Here is a 15,740-nt window from a genome sequence, read left to right as displayed (position 1 = left end):
GTTGGAATGGGTTTTCTGGAAGGAAACTGTAAAAATGAGATTTAGAAGGGGCAGTCCATGGTTATTCATTTAGGTTATTTAGGACTCATTAATTTTTTTTCTTCCTTTTCACTTTTGAAAAATTTCAGTATATAATTTTAAAAATTTCCCATTTTCTAATCTATTTTCATAATTATTATTATTATTATTACGGGTATCTCCATGGAGTCAGTAGACTCATCGCAGGAGACCCAAACTATGAAAACAATATCTATCATACCTCTTCTTGAATTCATTATAGATGAAGAACTCCCAATTGAGTCAGGCAATGCATTCCACTCATTCACCCCCTCCAAGCAAAAAATCTAGTTCTCACACCTTTGTTAACCACACTTTTCCTTAATTTCCAGGAATGACCTCTTGTTCTTCCATCACTATCACACAGCTGAAATATTTCCCTGCATCAATTCTTATAAAAACTTTTAGTAATTTAAATGTTTCTATCATATTCCCTCTTCTCCACCTATCAACCAACCTCTGCAATCCACAAGCTCTCACTCTGTCAATGTAGGGAGCAGTTTTTACATCACTCACTAATTTAGTCACTCTCTTCTGAATCCTCTCCACAGCCTCCTCATCTCGAGGAATCCAGGTAACCAGACTACTTGAGCATAGGAATCCAAATGTGGAAGTATCAGCGCCTTATAAAGGGGAATAATAACCTCTTTATCTCTGGATGTTAGTATGTTCTTCAATAACCAAGTAATCCTATGTGCAATCTTGGACACTTTAGCAACATGCCCTCTGAACTTCATCTCCCGATCTACCAACAGCCCCAAGTCCTCAGCCTCATTAATCTCTTGGAGTACCGTTTCATCGGTGTGGTACACAGCTGGTAATCTTTTAATCCCAAAATGCATAACTTTTTTTCCACATTGAACTGATTTCCTTGGCTAAGGTCTTCTCGTAATCTTATTTAGCTTTTCTTACTATGCTGGTAACCTTCCTAGCTTGAGCCTTGTACTGCTCATGGTTGTACTGATTGCCTTTCTCCTTCTAAATTCTCCATAACATTTTCTTTTTTTGCAGATCAAGCCTGATAATACTACTCATCAATCTAATGCCTACCTTGTTTGTCTTCCTGACCATGGAAATACATTCTGATATTGCCTTCCTCAGATACCCGCTGATTATATCCCACGCACTGCTAATATCTTTCCCCTGCAATAAGTTCTGCCATAGGACAGCTGTAAGCTCACTCCGAAGCTTGTTCTACGTAACATGTAGTTCCGTATATACCCCTTCTTAAGAGAGAAATCCACAAATTTTGCAGCCTCCCAAGTCAATACCACATGATTGCTCTCAAGAATTGGAGGTAACGAGGACACCTTACTTTTGCATATGTCCTCTGAACCTATGACCAGATCCAACACTCTCATACCACAAGTCCCTTCAGTTATGTGCTGTTTCAAGTAATTATCTCTTAGAAGGTGTATGAATTCCATTTCCTTTTTGCCACGTGATATTTCCTACTTCCAACTGATATCACCATAATTAAAATTCCCCATAATAGTCACTAACCCTGCACTCGTTGCACTAATTTGCTGATGCATGAATTCAATATCACCCCCTGTATCCCCTGGCCTATAGCAACAACCAACTGTATATTTGGTTGCATTGGTCACTATTTCACACCAGACTGCCTTGAATGAACTATCATTCACACGTCTATCCTCTTGATATGCTACTTTCTTTGACTGCAACTCATCAGCTATCATCAACAGTACTCCTCCCCCTGATCTATCTTCTCTATCCTCCCTGAAAATACTGTACCCATCACATTCAATTCCTGTAACCAGATCTTCTGCTGACAGCCAAGTTTCACTAATGCCCACAACTTTTGGTGAGATTGCACTGACTAATGCCAAAAATTCTTCTCTCTTATTTCGAATGCGTCTTGCATTAGTATACAAAAATTTCAGATTCCCTTTAGTTCTTGTACCAGCTTTAGAACTTATATATATTCTACTAATGTCAGTAGTCCCATGTCGATTTTTATCTGCTCTATTCTTCAAATTATTCCATGAAAAAGGATCAATAAATATACATTCACTGCATAAGTTTCTCCCTCTTATGCTTAACTTTCTTAATTTTAGTTTCCCTGCCTAATTACTTCAACTTGTTCAGAAAACAGTAACTTCTTCAAACGCTTATGACCTTCCATGTTCAGATGCAAACCATCTCTTGATACAGCTGTCTTTTGCATTCAAACACACACTTCAGACATCAACAAATTCCAGACCTCTTTTTTTTTGCACATTCTTGCAATCATATCATTCATTATCATCGCTCGTCTATTTAACTCATAATTGTCAAAACAAGGCCGCAGACACACACTATCCTCCGTTTGACACTTTTCTTCTTCACAATATCTATCAATGTTCTTAAATCTTTTGCTACCCGATTAATACTACCACTGAGGTCATTTGTACCCACCACAACTATCATCTTTTCTGCATCATGCCCTCTCTTTATTGCTAAAGTCACTCTCTCTATTGTTCTGCCAGACAAGCACTCCTCAGGCATACTACTCTCCATACCCTTAATCATTGAATCATCATATATTATGCCACACATAACTTCATTCACACAAGCGTCACTCATGGTGACGCTTGTTTGAATGAAGCCTCATTTTCTACACTATTCGGCATGATTTTCTCATTTCATTAATTTCCCATCAACATTCATTTACTTAATCCCTCACTTTCACAACATCTCATTTCTTCTAGCCCTCTTGTGCTTTCATTCTGTTGGCTCCCAATCACTTCCATACTATTCATTACTTCATCATTCACCATAGTCTCTCCCTTACTTAAACTGTTCTAGTTACTTAACCAAAATAATCTCCATGGTGCTAATTTCTCTATTCAACACATTTAATTCAGTCTTAATATCCTGAACCTCCTTACTCAGCACTTCCAGTTCCTCTTGCAGGAGATGAAGGTTGCTTTTCATTTTCACAAACTCCTGCCGAAGCTCTTCTGCTATGGTCCCGACTTTTGCTTCCATTCCTAATCGCTCTAATCTATCTAGACACTCTTCACATACGTTAATGTTTTCATTCTTCTCATTTACCCAAACAGTCCACAGATTTTCGTAGAGAAGTCCTCCATGCCGCTGACATATGTTTCTTTATGGACGCTGAAGTAGTGAAACAAAGTGAAAACATAATATAAACAACAAAGTTTCAACAATAACGCCACTGAAGGACACTTGTATCTAACTGAAGCACAACTGCAGCACAATTTGAGACAAAAAGCCTCACTATACTTTAATTTAAAAACACTTTTTCTAGCATCGCTCAAAACAACCGCTACATTCACTTGCAACACTAGTGCCCAAAATTTAAAGTCTCACCAAGACTGAACTCGGATCACTGGATTCAGAGTCCAGAGTGCTAACCATTACACCATGAGACAATGATAATATAATCTTTTCTAATGTATTTCCATATTTCTCTATTTCTAAAAGGAAATTAATTGCCGGCAAAGGTTGGTCGATTAGTAGAGCCTCTGCTACTAATGGCTCAGTTAAGTAAGTTTGAGCATGGTTAGTAGTTGGAAGGGGCCCAATCGTTCGATGCTGTTGGCACACTCTCCCTCGATGAGTCTTTGGAGGTGTCAAATAATAATAATAATAAATAACATATAATCCACATGCCTGTTTTCTTTTTCAATGCTGAACAATTATTTTATTATATTATATACATAGAGTTTAATGAAATATTTCACAAGATTAGGATTTGGTTTGTGGTCGAATGAGTCAAAATATATTACATGGGATGCAGTATTTTAAAAGCAGTTCAGTGATTGTTGCATAAATACCAAGTGATACCAAGGTTGAATTAATGCAGAAGTCATATTTCCATATACAAGTAGTCAAAAGGTGTCACACCTTATTACTAAAATACTCTGAATTAGATGTGCATTGTATTATGGAATACTAAAACAATTAATGTGATGTCATTAGCCTCTATATACAAGTAGCCCAATCATGAAGTTACTTCATGCACAAACTTTGTTTGCTCAGGGGAAGATTTAGCCAGCTAGAGTCCCCTGGCAGTAAAATTTACAGGGTCCCTAAAATATTTCTATGTTTGGAAAAGTTGACATTTCTCTTTCAGCCTGGTATACTTGTGTGACAGTATTGAATTAGTTTTTATATACTTTTAAAAATAGTAGAAACTCTTCCAATTCATCATCAAAATGCATTATATCTATATCGTACATGCAGATCTCTTTTAATTTTTCAGTTCAACACCCACTTGATTTGTTTCTGCTTCTGCTTACACTTAGATAAAGCATGAAACCAAAAATATAATTTCTTGGCATCTTTAATGTATAGTATAACCAAGTTTCAACATACGAGTACTCCCAGAGTCGTGCTTAAACTTTCCCCGAGACAGGTGGGACCTGAGGTGCTAGTGCTCTGGGGGGAAACCTCCCTCATTGTTTGGGGGCCCCATCTAGAGCCTCACCTGTCCATAAGTGTGGCCCTGTGCACTCCATGGAGTCAAAAGACTCATTGAGGGAGGCTCACACTATCCATTAATACAATACATATCATCAGTGGTGTCACATACCCATTTAGGTTGGGTGTGCTGTGGCTTATGCAATCTGCGCTACAAAATTCATGTCAATTTGATCGTATGATTGCATTTTAATTGATGAATGAAAGTTTTAATAGTGCAGCGCATTAATGCTCATCTTAATTTGTTCAATACAATTATTTGTAGGTAACTTCTTTGAATACTTTAATTCATGAATTAATATAATTTTAAATATGGAAAGCATAAATGAACAAGTCAAATGAACAAGAGCTATGCTTCACATGCACCGTTTATGTGAGATGCATAAAGAGTTTTTATGTTTCAGGGTGAGATTAGATTATCATTGGCAAATACTAAAATGAGACTGAATTTTGATATGATTTTTAAATCCAGCCGTATAATATGCACAGAAATTGGAAAAAGTAATCACTCGGGAAATTATTATTATTTTTCCTGAATGAACCAAAAAAGGCTGAAATAACTCGTTTTATAATATACACAGGTTCCAACCTCATTTGACTATAATCATAGAATTCGCAAAAGCCCTGATAGAAAACAGGACATTCAGTACATCGTCAACATTGTTTCCCATTGTAAATATGGGCAAAAAACAAATTATTTATGGAAATTATAAATATATATTAAAAACTTGTCTGCACTAGGCCGCACAAAGATAGACTTATGGTTCGAGTCTAGTTGCCGACTGGAGGAACTTTTTCTAAGCCTTTCTTTGACCAGTTCCTGAGATAGTTGATCTCTAGCATGGGCAAGCGGGTTTTTTTCTCCCAGAAACTCGGGTTTTTCATCCTGTAAACTCAAGAAAATCAGCCATAAAACACACATTATTTCAGACAGCAACATATCCTGTTAGGGTTAGGTACCAAGAGATGGCAGCATTTATTTGCCGTTCTCATCAGTGGCTGCCTATAATTAGTGATAGACATGGGCCAGCTATCTCTGATTGGCTACCGGTGGAAATCGAACTATCCATTCAGTCTCCAAAAGCTGGATAGGGTTTAAAAGCCTCGCCTACTCCCTATAAGGAAATAACAGGTGTTAGCTTAATAATAATAATAATTAATAAAAACTTGTCTATATCACTGTCATACACACATCAGTTCACACTTCATGCACATAAAACAGATGAAACTCAGAAAACAAAAACAGCAACTCATGATGAATGACAACGATAACCAATCACAGCCATTAACTACTTCTGGGTGCTATTGTCTCTGCACACACACACACACCCTGCCTCACCTTCTGAACCATTTAAAACCACTAGAGTGCTAAGAATTTGATACAGCACGTCAAATTCTTAGTGCTCCAGTGGTTTTAAAAGATGGTGTGGCATGCTATCTGCACGTCTGTTTAAAGGGCTAAAAGGTGTTTGTATTTGTGGATGCACACCGGGGCTATTAATGCAAATGTGATGCAATGTTTATGCATTGAAATGTGTCTCCTTCATTCTTCTTCTTTAGAATTTGCAATTGAGCAGGTAGTAGCAGAAACTTTCCTTCCACTCTCTTCTGTTCTGGCCCTTCTCTTTCAAGGTTGTGTACCTATCTCCATTGAGCATGTCATCTAGCATTGTTTTCCTTACTCTTCCTCTGGGTCTTTTTTTGTCTATTTTTCCTTCGATGGCATCTCTGATGATTCCATTCCCTCTCAGAATATGTCCTATCCAGTTTCCCTTGCTTCTTTTTATCCTCATTAACAGACTTCTTTCTTCTTCTACTCTTTTTAAGACCTCTTCATTAGTTATTTTATTTGTCCATTTGATTTTTTCCTTCCTTCTCCAAATCCACATCTCAAAACTTTCCAAAATCTTAATTTCTTCTTTCTTCAATGTCCAAGTTTCAGATGCATAGAGGGCAACACTCCACACATAACAATTTATTAGTCTTTTCTTTAGGTTTCTATTCATTTTTACTTCTGAATAAATTCCATTTTCTATTAAAGGCATCTCTTCCCATCACTATTCTTGCTTTTATGTCACTTTTACATCTTCTATCACTGCTAATAACACTTCCTAGATATTTAAATGGCTTTACTTGATTCAATTTTTCCCCATTTATTCTGATATCTATATTTGCCTCTTTTCTTGCTATTTTCATCACCTTTGTTTTCTGATGTTAATTTTCATTCCTCTTCATTAAGCATTAGTATATTGTGTTTAATTTTAGGAATCACATGAAGCCAGGAAACAATTAGGGAAATCTTTAACAGGAATAAATGCAAAAATATAATATTGATGATAGTGCTGTTTTGTGGATGTGTACCACACACCCAGCATATTCTCCCTTGCCTTCCTCTGAAATTTGGTAAAGACTTTAAGTGATACAATATTTCTATGTCACAAATGATTGGCCAAGCATTTTTAATTAAAGTATGATAAATCAAAATTGTTAATTTTATTTTAAAGAAATCACATTGATAAAAGGAAGCTAGCACTGTGTTGGCTTTTTGCATGCTTATCATCGATAGCACAGGCAGTGGAAAAGCAAATGATGTATTAAATTGAATCTGTCAGTATTGTGCTTCTATAATTATACCATAGTTCCCCCCCCTTATCCATAGGTTCGCTATCCACAGTCAACCTTAGTCGGAAAATATTAAATGGAAAATTCCAGAAATAAACAATTTATAATTACGTTGGCAAAGTGGATATTAGATCCAACATTATTTTATTATTATTATTATTATTATGTGACACCTCCAAGGAGTCCAAAGATTCATCGAGAGAGGGCACCTACTCTACAACTCTACGTCTCCACCACTCAGTCCACCAACGAACCACAACTACACCAATGCCATCTACCGCCCATCACCACCACTACTAATTTCACAATCACAAACATCCATGCCCACAGCAGGACTCGAACCCGCAGCCTTTTGGCTGGAGAGCGGATATGCTAACCACTCGGCCAGTCAAATGCTTGTAGAAACTATGAAAGTTGCGTAAGCTGACCTGAGAGCTTACGAGAATATAATCCTCAGTATACTCTAGTTGCCTTAGCTTGCACTACTTGATGTTAAAAAACGTTTAATTTTCTTGACCAAAAAGCTCTGGAAAGACTTTTATTGGGATTATATTGATCAAGTGTATATAATAAACAACTAAGTGTATATAATAAACAACCAACTAGTTTCACCAACTAAGTCTGTTGGCATCTTCAGGGTACATAACTGATGTAAGGCACTAAAAGGTAAAAAACTGTTACAAACTATAATCATCCGATTCCAATTATATAATTGGAATTGGTTGATTATAGTTTGTAACAGTTTTTTGCCTTTTAGTGCCTTACTTGGAATCGGTTGATTATAGTTGATTTATAGGTTGATTATAATCGACCAATTCCAATTATATAATTGGAATTGGTTGATTATAGTTTGTAACAGTTTTTTGCCTTTTAGTGCCTTACTTGGAATCGGTTGATTATAGTTTGTAACAGTTTTTTACCTTTTAGTGCCTTACATCAGTTATGTACCCTGAAGATGCCAACAGACTTAGTTGGTGAAACTAGTTTGTATAACTTAGTTGTTTATTATATACACTTGATCAATATAATCCCAATAAAAGTCTTTGCACTACTTGACTTAAGTATCTAAGGTAACTCGGGGATGCTGAGGATTGTATTCTCGTAAGCACTCAGGTCAACTACTTTCATAGTTTAGCCTACCTAAAGATGCTATATTGCAATGAAATTACTTCTTATTCAGTAATATCTTACAAAAAGAAAAAGAGAGAGAGAGGAAAAAATCCTCTAAATTCAAATGATCATGTTATTGATATATCGAAAAACTAATTTTTCAATATGTACAGAAAAGCCATAAAAAATCAGTATTTTTTTTTATATACAATAAGACAAACAGGGCTGTACTTGCGCTTTTCTCAAGGCAGGTGGGACCCAAGGTTCTAGAATGCTCCAGAGCTCCTTCCTCATTGTTTTGGGTCTTGTTTGGCAGGGGGACAGAATTTTCAGACAGTTCAGGTTGCTTTTGCACAGCAGTGATGCTATCAATTTACAATTTTTTTAAGGAACAGTTAGATACTATTTTAAGAACAGAGGGGAGGAATTTTAATAGCAAAGGGAATAGAGTCTGTCTTTCGATAAACAAAAACATCATTTCTAGAAAGTTTTTTAATCATTCGCTAAAATGTAAAATAATTATGTATATACAGTATTATATATGACTTTGGGGAGCAATATTAAATTTTTAACGTGAAAAAAAAAAAATTTTCCTAAGTTGCAAATCCCTTTTTGAAAAATAGTTTGAAACTTTACATGGTACATTGCGGATGTTATAAAGAAATATATTTCAGCCATAAACTAGATTTTATAACTAGCCTCTTTTCGATATAACTGGGTATGATCTGGTTATGAATGCAGTTCCCAAGAGTTATGTGAAGACCATTTTAGAACAATTGGTACAAAAATATGCAGACGTTCAGTTTTTCTTTAGTAGAAAAAGAACTTAACAGTTCTTTTTGTACTAAAGAAATCTTTTTCAGTAAGACACCGAATTTAGAAAAGAAACTGCAAAACCATATTAGCCATAAACTACTTGACACGGAAGACAAATTAAAACGGTATATTGATAAAGTGACTTGAAACAATGTTTAACAAATTCGCAAATAAACAAGTAAAAAGCCAATTTTAATAAAAAATAGATGCAAATGAGACCCGAAAATAGAACATTACTGTAAAATTGTGTAATTTTACTTTTGTTATATTTTTGCTTTATATACTATGTTTTGTACAAATCTACATAATGCTAAAATTTTTCCTTTATGTTTTTACTCTTTTATGATGAATTTGCATGCACCCCTTTTTACCTTGACTTAATCTTTATCATACATATGGCCGGCTTTAATTCTGATTGCCGCCAGCTAAGTCTGCGATTTATTCAATCCCTCACACTCTGCAGTTTGGCAAAATTTATTTGTTTTTCGACTGCACGAACCAAACTGTACTGCCAAGAGTGACGGATTGAAATGTGGAATAACGGCAATGCAGGTGCTCGTAACTTTAATAGAAATTTTGTATTGTCTTATTTAATGCTAGGTTAGTCGTGACAATTTCCTGGTAGCACACAAGTTCGTTTTTTTTTTTGAGATAGTGCATTGGCAAGAATCAGATCAGCGTGTTGTTTACAAGTCATTTATTTTAGCCAAGAAATGCATGTACAGTTAAAGCAACAATTAATTATAGTTATACCTCCCTAACCAAATCTTGATTATCATACAATTCAGTACTATACACTATGCCAGTGTTTCCCAACTTGTGGTCCGCAGGCTCCCGGGGGGGTCTGCGAGTAATTCAAAGGGGGTCTGCGGGATAGTTTGTTTTCATTAAACTTTATCTTACCATGTTGCTCACAACACCTGTTGTTCACACCTGGCCTAATTGATACGTTCATATTCTTCCAAATATCTCCATTTATAACAGTACTGCATTGTTATAAATGACACATTTAGTGTTGTAATTGTAATTTATTACTTCATCTTTATGATATGTAAAATATAAAAAATTTCCATTTTGGATTTTATGGGGGGGGGGGGGGCATGGTGAATTAACTTTCAAATTATAGAACTTTTCCTTGCAGGACAAGGAAAAGTTCTATACTAATAAATGTGAAGAAATAGAGTTCCAGATGAGAAGGCATAATTATAAAAGGATGTTTTATTTAGTTCGTGACTTAAAGCACAAGTTTAAGCCTAAATTGAATCTCATCAAAGACAGGAATGGATCATTACTAACAGAAGAGTTGGAAATCAAAAACAGATGGAAAGAATATTGTGAGGAACCGTACAGCAGAGTGGATAAAGAAAATGTGGAGTCCTCCCAACAAGAAAATTTTGATTTGGAACCTCCTCCACTTAGGCATGAAGTTGAAAGAGCAGTTAAGCAGCTCAACAGCAATAAGGCCCCAGGTGCAGATGAAATCCCAGCAGAGTTAATTAAGGCCACAGGGAATGGAGGGATAAGAGTGTTTAATAGATTGATTACAAGGATATGGGAGACAGGATCATGGCCTAGAGACTGGAAGAAGTCAGTTTTCATACCACTACACAAGAAAGGTGATATGAAGGCATGCAAGAATTATAGAACTATTAGTTTGATATCTCATGCAAGCAAAATTTTATTAAAGATCATGCTAAATAGGATTGAGGCCAAAGTTGAGGCAGAGATGCCCAAGGAACAAGCAGGTTTTAGGAAAGGTAGGGGCACCAGAGATCAGATCCTTTGCCTTAGACAGATCATAGAAAAATATAAAGAATTCAGACTCCCTCTGGTAATGTGTTTCTTAGACTACTCTAAAGCTTTTGACTGTGTTTGAGCATGTGAAACTGTGGGAAGTAATGAAAAGAATGGGTTTTCCTCAACACACTATCAGGTTGATAGCCAACTTGTATAAGGAGCAAGAAGCCACAGTAAGAACAGGTGTTGGATTGACTGACTGGCTTCAAGTTGGAAAAGGAGTTAGACAAGGATGTTTACTTTCTCCTCACTTGTTTAGTATATATGCAGAGGACATCTTGCGTGAAGCATTGGATGTGCTCAGGACAGGAATTAGGATAGGAGGTAGATTGATCAGTAATCTGAGGTACTCTGATGATGCAGTACTCCTTTGTAATGACATGGAAGAACTAGAACTAATTCTTGACAAAGTTAACAAGATCAGTAATAACAGAGGACTTCAACTCAATTCTAGCAAGACAAAGATCATAGTTCTCAAAGGAAAAACAAACAGAGAAGCTCTTGAGAAACAAGTGTATCTTAATGGAGAAAAAATTGAGGAAGTCAGCAAGTTTGAGTACCTGGGATCCATTATTAATGTGAAGAATTGCTGTTCAGAAGATATCAGAAAAAGGTTAGGAATGGCTAAAACAACAGTCAGAGACCTGTCTAAAATCGAAGGATGGATCTATCTCCATGGGAACAAAGTTGAGGATTTTGGATGCAATTGTTTTTCCAACAGCAACTTATGGATGCGAGACTTGGAACCTAAAGAAGTCAGATAAGAAACAGATATCTGCTTTTGAGATGTGGTGTTACAGAAGGCTGTTGAGGATATCATATACTGAAAGGTGTACAAATGAATGGGTGTTAGAAAAGATTAGTAGAACTTTAAGGCTCCTTAAGGATATTGACAGAAGAAAGTTAAAATATTTTGGACACATAGAAAGGATGGAAGGAGGACTTCTCAGAACAGTAATAGAAGGTAAAGTTCCTGGAAAAAGAGGCAGGGGTACACCATCAATGAGATGGATAGATGGTGTGTGTGGAGTGACTGATCTTCAGAGAGTTGAGGCTGCCAGAAAAGCAAACAACAGGACTACATGGCGAGGCCTGGTGTGGAACATCATTGAGCATCGAAGTGACTATACGGCATCTGTAGATGCCCAGTGAACATAGAGAGAGACAGGGGGTCTGCGACTTCAAAAAGGTTGGGAAACACTGCACTATGCTATTATACAACACAATATTATATGTATCATAAAGTTCATTCATTTGGATAGGACATGGTATAAGAAATAAAGCATTTCATTTGTGTTATATTAAGACAACTACTTATTGCTTACCTTTTCACAGTTGCATATATCCTTGTCACAAAAGTGCCAACTTATCATAGTTATTCACAGATCTTCCTTTACTAATCTAAGCAACTTTTCTACTGACTAATTACTTAACTTAACAAAGGTGATTCATTTCCTTTGTGTCGAGTACAATTGTTTGACAATATAAAAATTCATACATATATTATACATTATAACTACTTTTTCATATATACTTTACATCATCTGTGGTTTACATCTTATGTAATTTCTTGATTTAAGACCTTTGTAAAACCGAGCATGATAAGTTATAAAATAACTTATTGTGTGTGATTTTACAAAGGCTCTATCTTTCCAAAAAAAAACTTTTTTTTTCTTTTCCTCTGCTTTCAGGAGCTGACTTTCTCAATTCTTGAACCTTTTTTACTTCATTAAACTTAAATTTATTGCCTTCCTTTGGACTAACCTTGCAAGTCTCGGTCATATCTGAACTTAGGTGATTTTTATTTCTACTAACAAATATTCTTGTTTTATAGCCTTTTGATTCTGTCCAAGATACAATCCTATTGAAGCTTCCCCAATTTCGTTGTATTGTTGCCTCATTTATTCTTGTCTACCTTTCTGTCTTTAATTTGCTCTCCCTTCTTCTGAGAATTTATCTGGCCAATCTTAGTATTACTGCCTTTACAATTGACAATCATAATTTCTTGAAGGGACTTACATTTGGAATGATTTGGGGATGTTTTACTTTTATCCACAGAATTTTCCAATCTTTCTGTTTTGACTTTCTTGCCTTTCTTTATCGTTTCCCGTTTTATAAAGCAGAGACAAGCAAGTTATTGTTCCTCTGTATCGAGCCTTGCTAATTTTTGAATTCCCCATTTTTACAACACACTGAACCTGATGCCAAAACTATCCCAATCCACTATTTAAGATTAGTTATGTGGATTAAATCCTGTCAGCTGCACCATTTGTAAAATTTGTAATTGTTTTACTTTTTCTGTTTTATGATATTATATTCTATACTACATATTGCATAGTCCACATAGTGCTAAAATTTTTCCTTTATGTTTTTACTCTTTTACGCTGAATTTAAGTTCCTCCCCCCCCCCTTTTTTTTTGTCTTGCCTTAATCTTTATCGTACATATGGCTGGCTTTAATTCTAATTGCAGCCAGCTATAAGTCTACGATTTATTCAATCCCTCACATTCTACAGTTTGGCAAAATTTATTTCTTTTTATACTGCACCAGCCAAACTGTACTTCCAAGAGTGAGGGATTGAAATGTGAAATAACGGCAATGCAGGCGCTCTTAACTTTAATAGAAAATTTTTATTATCTTATTCACTACTAGGTTAGTCATGGCAATTTCCTAATAGCACACAGGTTCATAATTTTTTTTTTTTTTCGAGATAGTGCATTGGCAAAATCAGATCAGCGTGTTGTTTACAAGTCATTTATTTTAGCCAAGAAATGCATGTACAGTTAAAGCAACAATTAATTATAGCTATACTTCCCTAGCCTATCTAAATCTTGATTATCATACACTATTATACAATTCAATACTATACACTTGATTATCATACACTATTATACAACACAGTATTATACTCAATTAAGACAACTGCTTATTGCATACCTTTTCACACTTACATATATCCTTATCACAAGAGTGCCAACTTATCATTGCTATTCACAGATCTTCTTTTACAAACAGTCCTTTGTATTCAATGAAAGTTCCATCAGTATACCTTGTTCTTCTGCCTTGATTATGATGTTTCTATATCTCACTTGGATGGCACGGTAATACACTTCATTCTTTATGGTGGCTCGATATGAATTATGAATGATGTTCCCTTTTCCTTCCTTACAGTAGTTGATGACTGGAAGCTTTTCTTTCAGGATAATTTCTGAGAAGATCTGGACGTCATCTGCGAGACTTTTCCTTCGGTTCCCAGCCACGAGTGCCGATGGTCGCTGAGAACCTGGCAACTTCTGTACTTCTGAACTTCTTGAACCCTGGGAACATCTAGGAACCCCGTTTCCTACTCACCAGGTCGCTTAAATATTCTTTTCTGTTCTTTGTCCTTATTTGTGCATTTTTCGTTCTTCTCCTCAGGCATGTCACCGCCACTTTTGTCCTTTAATGAAGTCTTTGTTCTTGATGAATTTTAACCTTTGCAAGTATCTACAACTTTTGCCTTCAGGGCTTTTCTTTTATTCTTTACTAATCAGGCAGCTTTTCTGCTGACTCGTTATTTAGGAACTCAGTAACTGGCTGAAAAAAGGCTTAAAAATAGTTTCTCTAGTCGATAACTAGAATAGAACTTGGGTCTCTCTTCAGGTGAGCCAAGCACAGAGGATGCAAATAACGCTTCCACTGAGCTACTATATTCTCCCAGTAAGCATGTGTAATGAGGTTCCAGACTGTTTTAGGTTGGATGCTTTTTGACCTCACCAATGCTCTACTTCATCCCACAGATGTTTAATGAGGTTGAGATCAGGGCTCTGTGGAGAACAGTTAAGTGTGGTGATGCTCATGTCCACAAACCATGCAGTGACAGCAGCAGCAGCATTATGACAGTGCATTGTCAGTGGTAAAAGAGACAATAGTTGGTTCTGTAGAAATGCCAGAAATTAGGAAATATTACATTGTGCAGAATGTTCAGATACCTCTCGGAGTTCAATGTTCATGGTATCACAGAGGCAAGGCCAAGCCAGGAAAAACAGGACCATACCCCATCACACTGCCACCTCTGAATTTCTGGGGTTACACACTCTGATAAGAGAAGTTCACTGGGCATTCACCACTCCCATCCATCTGTTCAGTAGAGGGTGTAATGTGATTTATCGCTCCATAACACAGCTTTCCAAGCTTCAGTGTCTCACTGTACACACTCTTTATACCACGGAAGATGTTGCTGTATGTTGGTTTGGGTAATGTGGGGCTTGTATATTGCAGTCCTACCTTGGAAACCCATGTTGTAAGGCTGAATGTTTTTTTGCAGATTTGTGTTCCATTTGATGCCAGGAATTCAACATTCAGTGTGTTGGCTGATGAATTGTGGTTTTTACATATTATTCTTCTTAGCACCCTACGATCACGTTTGGTGAATGTAGTGGGTCATCCATTGTGGATAGCACTTGCAGTTGACTTCCTGCACTTTCATCTGAATATAGTATTGCTGATTGTTGACCCATGAGGGTCCAATTTAACAATTTGCTGAACAGATAGGCCTGCAACATGGCATCCTATCACCATTCTTCTTTCAAACTCCATTTCCCTTCTCTCAGCCATTTCACCTGAACACAGTTTCACTGACTTGGAAGCATCATATTCCTCCAAGTTATACTGACTAAGCATGTAACTCTTTACATGGCATGATGCACCTTTTCCATGGGGTATCCTTTCATTTCTTTCCAAGCAGTCATGTCATGTCATGCCGTGCCATGCCATGCCATGCCGTGCCATGCCATGCCATTCCATTCTATTCCATTCCATTCCTTCTCCTCCTGTCAACAAGACTAAAAATTGCATTTCCTCAGTCCTTCTTCATATCCAACATTCCAGAAACTACAAACTACTTT

General features: G+C 36.4%; 1 protein-coding gene across 1 annotated transcript in view; it reads left to right on the top strand.

The window, feature by feature from the left end:
* Window positions 1-15,740, top strand: part of LOC150103969 (outer dynein arm-docking complex subunit 3-like) — a 248,381-nt gene that overhangs the window by 213,191 nt on the left and 19,450 nt on the right. The gene's annotated exons all lie outside the window — the stretch shown is intronic.

Source organism: Typopeltis vanoorti, chromosome 8, assembly GCF_054136105.1.
Source record: "Typopeltis vanoorti isolate ZY-2024b chromosome 8, IOZ_Tvanoo_1.0, whole genome shotgun sequence".
NCBI lineage: Eukaryota > Metazoa > Arthropoda > Arachnida > Uropygi > Thelyphonidae > Typopeltis > Typopeltis vanoorti.
This window is presented reverse-complemented; position numbering and strand designations above follow the sequence as displayed.